This window comes from Lissotriton helveticus, chromosome 9 (assembly GCF_964261635.1).
Source record: "Lissotriton helveticus chromosome 9, aLisHel1.1, whole genome shotgun sequence".
NCBI classification, from domain to species: Eukaryota; Metazoa; Chordata; class Amphibia; order Caudata; family Salamandridae; genus Lissotriton; species Lissotriton helveticus.
The window spans coordinates 714,478,099-714,490,175 of NC_136070.1; positions in this window are offsets into that span (position 1 = coordinate 714,478,099).

Below are 12,077 nucleotides of genomic sequence, written 5' to 3' on the forward strand. Positions count from 1 at the left end.
GCACCATCTCAGCATCAGCATAGCACCATCCTATCATCAGCACAACACCACCTCTGCATCAGTGCACCACCACCAGCTCAGCCCCACCTCAGCACCAGCGCAGTCCCACCTCAGCACCAGCACAGCCCCGCCTATTCAGCAACTCAGCACACTTCAGCATAAGCGCAGCATCACCTCAGCACAGCACTACCTGAGCATCAGCTCAGCACCACCTGAGCATCAGTGCAGCAGCACATCTCAGCATCAATCTGCACCACCTCTGCATCACTTGATACCAACTCAGCATCACTTGGTACCAACTCAGTATCACTCAGTACCACCTGAGCACTAGTGCAGCACTCCCTAAGCACCAGTGGAGCACTCCTTCAGCACCAGCACAGCACCACCTCAGCATCGGCACAGCACCATCTTGACATCAGCACCGCACCACCTCTGCACTAGTGCACATTACCACCGCAGCCTCAGCACCAGCGCAGCCTCACCTCAGCAGCAGTTCAGCACCAATGCAGCACCACTTCAGCATCTGCGCAGCATGACTTCAGCATCACTTAGCACCTCCTGCGCACCGGCTCAACACCACCTCAGCTTGACTCAGCCCCGCAGCATAACTCAGAATCACCTCACCATCCTCTCAGGATCATTCAGCATCACCTCCGCACCAGCACACCACCACCTCAGCATCACTCAGCAACACCCCTGTCTGACTTTAGAATCTGGCATCTGCTAGTCATTCAGTTGTACATAATGTCTTCTTGGTTACATATAAGGTAACTAAAAAGTTTGTAACACTTTTTGATTATAACTTTTCAACATGCTGCACAGCAGCTACACTGCTCTACAATATAGCTTACAGACATTAGCAAAGCCTATAGCTCTGGCTAAACTCTTATAAGGTCCCAAAGGTGAGGCATATTGGCTATGAAATAGCTTGTTTCTCTCTAGAGAGACCAGTGGCCCATGTAATTAGCTGCTCTGCTTTAAACAATTGGCCCTCTCAACCAACATGCTGCATTCTAACAGCCATCTCAGCCATTTACAAGTACATAATCACAAATATATCACTTAGACCCTCAATGATGTAGTTGTTGTTTCAGATGGCATTAAAGTATTAATTGGAGTTTGCAGATGAAAGATGTTTGGGAAGGCAATCTTAATCCAACTAAATTTTCCTTGTCAGCCGACTAACTTGATGATTGAGCTTAATATTACCCTTGAGATCTGTAGCCATGGTGGTGTGCTTTGGAAATTAGAGTCCTGGGAGAGGAAGCATAGGACTTTAAGGCATGAATATGAAAAGCAGCAACCCATGTATAGAACTGCAATATGCTCAGCTCGATATAGAATGAAACACTTTCTGCCTGGAGAGCAGAACCTGTGATTTTCAGCTTAAAGACAAGCGCTGGCAATGATGAAAGAGGAGAGGCCTTAAGACGTGCACAGATACGACGCCAAAAGCAAAAAGCGTTTACCATATATTGCTCCTGGCCAGTTAATCTGACTCAGCTCTCTTTGTATGTTTTTGATTAGTCTTAAACTTGTTCACTCTATCAAAACGTTTTCTTTCAAATGTATTGTCCTTGAAATAAAGAACAAGCATTTGCAATGCAATCGGTCTCGCCTTTGGGACCTTATATGTATTTAGCTATGCAGCACATTAGCCTGGGTGCTGAAACATCTAGTGTTCTTTAACATGGAGGGAAAGTAAGCACCAAACTGCGTGACACACCAGGTATGGGAAAATATGGAGAGAAATATTGTCTTTCAGTGGGAAATTGTATAGTCTAATGCTCTGTTTTTAATATAAATCCAGGGTCCTCTGTGGTCATATCACTGAAAATACAAGATTTAAAAAAAATATTGTTGTCTACGGGTGCTCGTGGAAGACATATTCTCTGGACTGGAATCTAGAGAATGCTAAAGTGATTCTGGTATTTTACTCACCTCTGCTGGTCGTTTTCTATTAAGAAAGTTAAATAGAGGCAGTTGCCAGGTAAAATAAAATAAAAAGTCCCTCAGCAGAAAGCAATTCTGGTATGTTACTGACCTCAACTGGCCGTTTTCTTTCGAGACAGTTAAATAGAAGCAGTTGAACAAGCAGAAAGCAATTCTGGTATTTTACTGAACGTTACTGGTCGTTTTCTATCAAAACAGTTAAATAGAGGCAGCTGAACAGAAAAAGAAGTCCCTAAGCGGAAGCAGACAAGTCCTAGGGCTGATCTCCAGAGCCCACAAAGTACATACACATATAAGTATATACTAAAGTATATACAAGAGGGCTCGACCTAAAAAAGGCTTTATTCAGGAGACATTAGCATTCAAGGTGTACTGTTTACCACATTACTGCATGTAGCCCCATCCGCCTGACGATACCGCAACCACCCATTGACATTACTAGTTTTCTTTTCCTATGTAATAGGACAAATAAACAGTCATAAGAGGACCTTTTATTTACTTATTGATCGCCTCAATCTCCAAATGCACACTTTCTAAATGCAATCCATAATCTATTGTGACATCACTGGCCGCCTATAGCATTTTAGCCTGCTGCCAGATTTACAAGCCTGAGTCGTAGCAAGGTTGGAAGTATCTATATTGTTTGGAGGTATAGTTACATGCTGGAATCAACGTTAGTATTTTTTCAGTTGCAGCCTCCTTGTGTTGGTGTCTTGCTATTAACCAATTTATTCATAACATTTATACCACTGTTACAAAATACCAGTTTAGCGACCTTTGTTCAACTATAGGTTTACTGTATACTCAAGCTAAAAAGCATAAATCAATTGTCGACATTGCCAAATCCCCGCTGCTTTAGGATACGGCATGAAAAGCAGCATATCCTGATGTATTCACGCCCATTATTGAGCGCGTGCCTCCGAGGAACTGTCTGAAGGCGAGGGCATTGCATTTATTCCAGCTTTCCCGATCAGTCCAACACTGGGGTCAGGTGAGCCTCCATCCAGGGCCGGCGCTAGGCATGGGCAGCGTGGGCAGCTGCCCAGGGCCTCGCACTCAGCCCACCATCATGGGGCCACACACTAGTGATGTGTCCTGTCGGTTCCCTGGCGATCCATTTCAAAGAAAGGTGTCACCTTTCTTTGAAATGGAGGGGCCCCCCTCCCTTGGCCTCTCAGGGATGGTATCTGGATACATAAGGGAGGGAGATGCTCCCTTCAATTTAAAGGAGACCCATTCACAGACACTGTGGGAGGCCCATTGTCCATCATTTTGACAGCCTCATAGTTTTAATTTTAAGCCCAGATGCAATTCTCACACCTATCGGACTGAAGGTGTGAGAAATGCTTGTGGGCTCAAAGTTAAAACTGTGGGCGGCGACAAAATGCTGGACAATAGGCCTTCCACAGTGTCTGTGAATGGTCTCCTTGCAAGGGGCCACTTATCTACATTACAGGGGCCTCGCATATTCCCTTTTAGCCCAGGGCCTCGCAAATCCTAGAACCGGCCCTGCCTCCATCGTTGTATCTCTGTTCGTGAAGGTTAAAAGTAGCCAAATAGCTTTGAGTCTATGTGTTCTATCATGTGTGGGTTCTGTTAGTTTTCTCAAGTGTCTAAAATGTTCTAGGCCACCACACACGTGGAAAGTGCCTGGCTGCTTCTTTACCTGGGTTGCTTGTGGCGCTGCTAATAAATGTGTAATAAGCCTGCACGTCGGTGTCAATAAGGGGAATTCCCTATTCTCTCCTGTTCCCTAGTAATACTGTTAGAGAATGTAAAGGTATAGTCACTCCCACCATCTGTCCAAGATTCAAGAAAACCTCTTTCTAATATTCTTGCATAATTCTGCAGGACCACCACATACAGAAGAAGGTGTTTCCTTTGCCACAGTTTTTACAACATGGGTCTGGCATGCAGACTTTTCCATGTATTATTATGTGTGCTTTCCATGAGCAATACACAAATACAGGTCTTAGGGGGATATTTACAAAAAGAATTCGGAGCATGGTGTTACTCCAAAATTGCTAACGCCAGGCTCAGACATAATTTAGATGCAGGGATGCACCGTATTTACAAAAATACAGTGCACCCCTGCGTTTCCCCTAGCCTGGTGCTAAAGAAGCTGCACAGCGCCAGTGCAGGCACCCTTACACTATGTTTCAAGGATGTCTGCACTACAAGGGCGATTGTTTATGTGCAGGAAGCAGGGCCCGTCCTAGGATATGTGGGACCCCGGGCAGAATAGGAACATGCGAGGCCCCTGTAATTTGCATAAGATTTGGCCTTACAGGAAGTGACATCATAGAAAGTAATATCAATTGGCCATTATTTATATGGCATTGATGAAGCTGTTTGCAAGAAGCTACTTACCTTGTTTGGATATCAGTAAAATGGTTAAAATAGCATTAATAATCCCAATGAAAAATATACATAGATATTAATTCATACATTAAGTAGATTGAATGAAGTTTAAATGTAGTTTAAATTAATTAACCTTGGTTATTGTTCTATTCAATGGGATGAATAAAAATGATATGCTAACCGGTCATTCTGATTCTGGCCCTAAGGGATGCCCAAAAGAGAGTTGCTGACTTTAATAATGCGGAGAAAAAACAGTTTTGAGTGTTTTCCAAACGACTGAAGTTACACCATAGCTCAAGATTGAGATAGTTCCAGTCCTGCACAACTAGAAAGGAGAAGGAACTGCCTCCAAGCAGGCCATCAACATTTTAGGATGTCACTGGAGTTTGGTTGGCACAGAGTATGGGGCTCTGGACTGAACAACGTAAGGAGTGCTGTAGAAAGATTGATCCTTTTTAATGCAAGTGCACAATGACAAACGGATAGTGCCGTGCAGATAGAGAGTTTTGGACCAAAAACCCAGCAGACAGTATAAAGGTGAGAAGAAATGGCATAGGTCTGCAGCCATCTCAGATGAGGAGCATAGCACGGTTTTGAATGATTTGAAGGGTACTGAATGCAAAAAGATGGGGAGCCCAAGAAAAAGGGCATTTGCTTAATCTAGTATGAAGATAATTGACTGCACAACAGCCTCACAGTAGTGAGAGGGCAGAAAAGGAATGATTTTCTGTTGCTTATGAATGTAGTAAAGGCATGTGGATGAAACATGGTTATTATATTTTCAAAAAAGAGAAGATGCTGGAAAATGATTTCAAGATTTTTTGCAGACTCTGACAATGTGGGCGATTGACTTACTTCCACCAGCCGCCAAAGAGAACACCATTTGGTATGAGATTATTTGAAAATGAGAACCCTTGATTCGTCACTATAAGGTTTTAATGAATTTGTCTTCATTCAGAAATCAACTGCTAGCATGCACGTACAAACATATTCTTTGGCAGAGACCTGATTGCCACTAAGGGAAATCATGTTTGGGTCTCAATATGCGCAAGATGTCAGCAAGAAACCAAAGGACTGTATGAGTAAGGTTAACTGGGGATGACAAAGATTAAATAGTGGAGACCTAATAAAATCCACAAGCCAGAGGTTTAGTACATAACAGAAATGGATCGTTTTAGATTTCCCAGAAAGGACAGAGGTAAGCCACACCAGGAGAATACCTTAAATTCAGGTTGTACTAGTTGATTTATGAGCACTTGCTTGGAACCAGTGGCAAATATGGCACTAAAGGTTAGTAATATTAAGGTAGCTTTGACTCCATGATCAAGTGTCAGCCATACATCATCTGACTCAGCACCAAATCCTACTTCAATTTCCTGGAGTTGTCAGATGCCAACCAGCACAATGTCAATTAGTAAATTACTTTTTATGAAAACAATTTTGGAGTTGACTTTTTCTAGGATTTTTGAGAAAGGTGCAACAACTTATGCCCTAAGATGGTAAGTTTTGAGCCAGCTGAAGATTTTCAGACCATTTTTTCCTTCCCTTCAGACTCTTCTTACTTTTTTGCTTCAACGTTCTCTTGCTGGTTCTGCCTATGTAACTTCCACCTATCCCCTCTTGTATCCCTCCGCCTCACCTCTTCCCATCTTTGGGTGGTTCTGCTTTCTTCCATCCTCCTCTCACCATTACTTCTCTCTTCACTCTGCTCATGTTCCCTTGCTGGTTCTGTCTCAGTTATATCCACACATCTTATCTGTTTGCTCCCCTTCAACACTCATCTCTCCCTCAGCCTCATAACTTCTTTCCATGCTCTGCTTAATTTACATCAATGTCTCCCCTGCCATCCTCCCGGGGCATCTTATCTTTCCTTATTGATTTTGGCCCTCTTTAATCCACCCCCCCCCTCATTGCTCTACTCTTTTTCTCATCTTTCTCTTAGACTCTTTACCTTACCTTGTGTATTCTGTCACTCTTATACCCATCTCTCCTATGCCCCCAGGATTGTCCTGAGTCCTACTGGTTCTGTCTCTTATATCCACAGAAGAGCTACTGGAAGAATATAAGCTCACCTCGATAGCGACACTGGCATCCATGCCTAGATCAGCACACACATTAGTGGTAAAAAAGGGATAGAAAAGCCTAAGCTTGAATGGGGATATGATGCAGCTGTTTCCAGATATACGCATAGCAGATATATTGTAGACACCTTTTCTAGCTTAAGGGAACCTTACTTTGATTTTAATTTGTAGCCTCAGAACAAGGCCATGTTTCTGAGGTTCAGGTTTTTTATCTCCCTTTTAAGGCTTTTGATGGTTCATGGAAACTAAAAGGCTGAACAGACAGGTCATATAGGAAATGCACATTAGCTGAAGAGTTCAATCAACATAGAATGTGCCTATGCCCAGCTAGAAATGCAAAAAGTAGTATTTAAAGTGAATGTTTGATGCTAAGGGCATAAGAACAATAACAGAGGGTGTATTATTGTGTTTTCAAGATGGTTCTGTAAAAGTGGTGGGTAACCTTGTGAAGTTTGTGAGGCAGATGGGAGAAAAAGACTTAACTTGGTGTTTTTTTTAATGCGTCCATTTTTTAATGGTGCTTTTTAATCAGTATTTAGTGGTGTCTTTTGTGTAACATAATTTTTGTATATAGTTTTATGTAAACTTTAATCAATTCTCTCTCCTTAATGCTTTACACTTCACTTCATCTCTCTGTCTGACTCTTAGAATACCCATTGATTCTGCACCTCTGACATGCACCTCTCACTAGTCCCTCTCTCTCACCCTTCACTTACGTTCTCTCCTGGTTCTGACTCTCTGACCAGCTCACATCCGTGTGCTACCCTTCACCTCTTATCTCTCACTTCAGCCTTGTTCCTTTTTTTGCGCATTTGTCCTCTTTAACTTCACCTCCACTCTTTCACCTACAGCCTTTTACCTTGTCTCGCTGTTTCTGAATCTCTTTCATCCATCTCCCTCTTCCATGCTCTACACTTCACCTCATCGTTCCCCAACCCTGATTTTTTTCACTGGTTCTGCATCTACTTCTCCCCTGCATCCCTACACAGTATCTTACCTGCTACAGGTGATTCTGCCCTCTTACATCTACCTCTCACCCTTCCCTATACACGCCTCTTAAGTTCTTCTCATGATTCTTCTTCATTTATATCTGCTGCACCCATTCAGGCACTATCTCACACCTTTTACCTTTCCCTCCAGTCTCAACTTTTTTCGCTGGTTCTGCACTCTTTAGATACACCTCTTCCCTCCATGTTCTACTCATCATGTTTCATCTCTCTCCCACCTCTATAACACCTTTTGTTGAATCTGACCCTATAATATTTACCTCTCCTCTCCATGTGCTGTTGTTTGCCACTTTTCTCCCCTGTTTCTTATCTTGTTTTTCTTGTTCTCCTCCTTTACATCTACCTCTCCCCTTCCACTGTCCCACTCTCCCCATTCCTTTTACCAGTTGCGGCTGGTGCCTGAGGGCGCTAGAGCATTGCTACAAAGTATCGACGGGCACAAAAAGAAGCTACTTTGAACAGCTTTGAAAGGCAAAAAGTATGAACACCCAAAATAACAGCCAGTTTGCATGTTTACTATTACCAGTGCTACTCTCCTTCTGCAGCCTTCACACATTCACATGCCAAAGAGAAACAGTGAATGCTCCCTAAAAGGCACCCCTGTGAAATATAGGAGTATGCTTGGGTGGTGATGCATTTGTAGCTGCATCGCTCAAAGCGCTATCTGAAGCCATGATAGAATGGGTCTGTAGAAGGGTCAGACCCTGATCCTATCCTGTCTTGTGATAGGGCTGTAAGCAAGCTCATGCGCAAAGACACAGGGCCATATGTGTCAAGCCTTTTTCCCGTTTGCAAATGGGCAGATTCTCAGAATTGACCCGTTTGCGAATAGGAAAAAGCCTTTTGGGATGTATCATTCCAAAAGCCATCGCAAAATAGAGAATTGCAAAATTTGCGACTCTCTATTTTGCGAATGCAATTAAGCAATTGCAAACTGCGATTCCTAAATGCAATTCTGGAAGCACCAGAAATTTGCGATTTGGCCTTAAGGAATTACAAATTACCACCAACTTCAAGTTGGTGGTAATTTGCGATTATCTTTAAAAAAAGCACTTTTTTTGATTTTCTAAAAGTGCCATATGTTGCACATACATGCCCTTAGGGGTGCAACAGGATGTCCTTTTGGCACCCTTGCAACCTTGAAATTGAATTCTCAATTTGCGATTCTCTAATTGGTAATCGCATTGTATCAGCTTTCTTAGCCTTCGATCACTGTGTGAAAAATCTTTGAGCTGGGAATCACCTATAATCATATGGTGTCACATTCCTGAGAAGACTACACAGCATGTTATCTTTTTGAGTGTCCAATAACTGTCTTATTGCACATGAAAATAAAGCTGTATTCTTCAGGTAGTTACCATCATTGTACATTGAGTTTATTTTAAAAGCTAGGACAATGGATCAGTGTGGTGTGTTGGCACTGTTCTCCCATGTACCTCCTGTGCTGCAGTATTTATTAAATCCGAGTTTCAACACAAACTTATATTTTGCACAAAACAGTGAGAGCCCTTGGTGTAAATCAGACATATATTAATTTGATTGAGCTATTTTAGAATGGCAATGTCTAAATTGCAAGGAAAAGTAAATGGAACAATAACATTTTTATATAGCGCCTAATATCACCCATTTACCAGTACTAAGCTCTGTAAATATGTTTTACTGATAGCTAACTAAAACTTGTGACCTGCTGACCATTGTAATTTAAATATGATTCATCCCCTAAACAAACCAGCATTCTGAAGCAAGTTGAAATGTCGAATTCCTGGATGGTTCCCCTGTCTAACGTAGAAAAAATATACTTTGAGTCCAGACAGAGATAACTTTTAGCATCCTCTTTGGTCAGGGTAATTTTGACCCAGGTATTTCAGAAATAATTGCACAAATAATTGTCACCCAATTTAGCAGTAATGTTTACACTAGGACCCACATGCAAATGGCTCTTGCTCCTGTTTTGTCCTCTATGAAAATACAAGACAATTCAGGTAGGGTACACATGGAGTTATAAAGGTGTACCAAAGAGAAAGGAGCTTAGGGAGCAGAATGTTGCGCACTAGAGAACAGTACACAATGAGGAGAGGTGATTACTGGTTGAGAATGTTGCAGACAGGAACGTGTATTGATTGAAACAGGTACAATGGAGCACATGGGAAATGGGGATTACAGAAGGAAGAAGGTAAAAGACAGGAGTGCCAGTCAGACTGGTAAGACTAGATCACACATGGCTTTATGACCACCTTTTATGGAAACCGAGTCACAGATACTATCTTCTGCCACTTTATAAAGTATACTTGGGGAGGGTGAATCCCTGAAACCACTGGGGAGGGTAAAGGTTGCCTGGCACAACACAAACAATTGTATGTTTTATTAGGGACCTCTGAATTTCAAATTTCACCATTCTCCCTACCTCTCACCTTTTTGCGTGGATTCTGTTCCTCTAACATCATTGTCTTTTGCATGCATTGCCCTTCACCTTATCTCTCTACCACCTTGTTTGCATTGAATATGCCCATTACATCTATCTCTCTTCTTCCCTCAGTCTCCCTTTCCACGAGCCCATAGCTTTAAGTGGTACAAAACGGGGTGGTGATAGATGGAGCATCTGAACCAATCAAACACTCACACCCAGTCAACAGATCTGGGTTTAATCCATCACCGTTCTTTAGCCCACTCTGCCACCCCAGTTCAGACATGGCCATATGCAAATCAGTCTGACCCTTTGCCTCATGGAAACAGTCCAGCCCGAAATGCCAAATCATGCCTCCCCTGGACCGGAAACAAGCTTCCTAGGACCGGTTTCTGGCATTTCAGGGCTTTAACTGGGCTGAAAAAATGGGTGGGTCTCTAAAACGGGTGTTGTGAGAAGTTGGCCTGGAATATGATGTCCGCAGTTCTGTGGGCACCCTGTATCAGTCCAAACAATCCCTTATGGTGATGGTGTAAGTCAACCTTAAAAGACTAGCTATCCTAGGGGTAGCATGGACTAAGCAGCCTCAAAGGCTTAACTCAAGAGGGCATGTGAAGCCAGCTGTTTTACCATATGCAATCCTGTAATATCAAATGAAAGGACACCACACAAGTTATATATTATAAAAATATATGTATTCATTCTCAGAATAATCCCCAATACTCTTTATGAGCAATGAAGCACAAGCGTTTAAACAAAAGCACAATATAACATATGAAAGTTGCACAATTATGGATAGGGCCGGTGGCCACTCAAACCATATATCAAAAAAGTGGTATAAGTATCACTATTCAGTCAGTGGTAAGGCCTAGGGCCTTGGGAATCGCTGTGACTCCACTGGGCTAACAGCAGTTAGGACGGGAGTAGCCTGCGGGATTTGGGTGCAGTGCAGAAAGCACACGCATGCACCAATGCAAAGTCAATGGTGCGTAAAAGTTATCGAGTTACAGTTTTAAGAGTCTTCCGACTGGACTAGAAGGACAAAACTTTAGACTTAGACACTAGAGGTGTAAACCACTACAGGAGCACCGGCGTTCAAGAGTTACCTCACCCACAGGAAGCGGGTGCACAGGTGCAAAAATGTGTCGGGCTGGACTGGTCCCACGAGGCACAGGGTCAGACTGATTTGCATATAGCCATGTCTGAACTGGGGTGGCAGAGTGGGCTAAAGAACGGTGATGGATCAAACCCAGATCTTTTGACTGGGTGTGAGTGTTTGATTGGTTCTGATGCTCCGTCCATCACCACCCCCTTTTGTACCGCTTTGGCCGCCATAAGTGTGGCAGGGCATGCTCAGACGTGAGTCCCTTGCTCACTTTGCCACTGGATTCAAGCAAGCCGGGCTGAAGACGGCTGGAATGCCAGAAACTGGTCCTCGGAAGCTTGTTTCCGGTCCAGGGAAGGCATGGCTTGGCAGTTCGGGCTGGACTGTTCCCATGAGGCACAGGGTCAGACTGATTTGCATATAGCCATGTCTGAACTGGGGTGGCAGAGTGGGCTAAAGAACGGTGATGGATCAAACCCAGATCTTTTGACTGGGTGTGAGTGTTTGATTGGTTCTGATACTCCGTCCATCACCACCCCCTTTTGAGTTACCTGATATGTGGCACCAGGTAAAAGTTGCCTTGAGGGGACTAGATTCTCAGTCACCATAGTGATACTAGCCCCTGTATCTCTGTAGGCCTCAACTTTTTGACCATTCATGAGGGGCTCTTTCCTGTACTTGCTCAAAGTGTTTGGGCAATCAGTGAAGTTAGCAAACTCCATGCCATTTTCACAGACAAGAGTGTTTGTAGTAGGGGACCCGGTTAGGCCAGAGTCCACCTGGGTTCCAAAAGTAAAGCCACCCAAATTCTTGGGGGTGCTCCCACCACCTGGGGGATTACTGCTACCAGTAACAGGAGTTGTTGGAGCTCTACTTAGAGGTATATTTTCTTTATTACTATTCTTTGGACAACAGCTGTCTGTTTTCCAGTGGCCAGGCTTTTTACAAGCATGGCAATAAGGTGTCTTTGGGTCATAGGAAGTGTTTTGGGACCCACCCCCATCCTTGGAGTTTTGGGGCCCTGTGGGAGATTTGTCTTTAGATTTATCCCCACCCTTCTCTTGAGCCTTGGAAGTATCCTTCTTTTGGTCATTACCCTGATTCTTAGGCCTAATCCTGGTTCTGACCCATTTGTCTGCCCTCTTACCCAATTCTTGGGGAGAGGC